The sequence below is a fragment of the Daktulosphaira vitifoliae genome, unplaced genomic scaffold, assembly GCF_025091365.1.
Source record: "Daktulosphaira vitifoliae isolate Bord-2020 unplaced genomic scaffold, ASM2509136v1 Scaffold_3, whole genome shotgun sequence".
Taxonomy (NCBI): Eukaryota; Metazoa; Arthropoda; class Insecta; order Hemiptera; family Phylloxeridae; genus Daktulosphaira; species Daktulosphaira vitifoliae.
The window spans coordinates 41,953,509-41,953,715 of record NW_026099574.1 but is presented as its reverse complement, the minus strand read 5'-3'; the positions used below and the strand labels follow the sequence as shown (position 1 = coordinate 41,953,715).

At 24.2% G+C, this 207-nt stretch overlaps 1 protein-coding gene across 1 annotated transcript in view; it reads left to right on the top strand.

Moving 5' to 3' along the window:
* The window catches only part of LOC126903042 (C-factor), a 10,106-nt gene that overhangs the window by 8,968 nt on the left and 931 nt on the right, over positions 1-207 (top strand). The window lies entirely within an intron of this gene.

Genomic DNA, 207 nt, shown 5'->3' with positions numbered 1-207 from the left:
AAAAAAAAAATTTGACCTCTGGACTTGTCTTCATGGTGAAAACGGCTACCGAATGCTATTTTTGTGTGAAAATTTTCGATTTTATAATTTACATTTTTTACTTTAAAGTGCTATAACTTTTTGAAAAATGTATGGATCATTACAATATTTTTATGAGAAGTAGTATTTATATAGATCTTTCATTGGATATACTTTTTTTTTAAATCA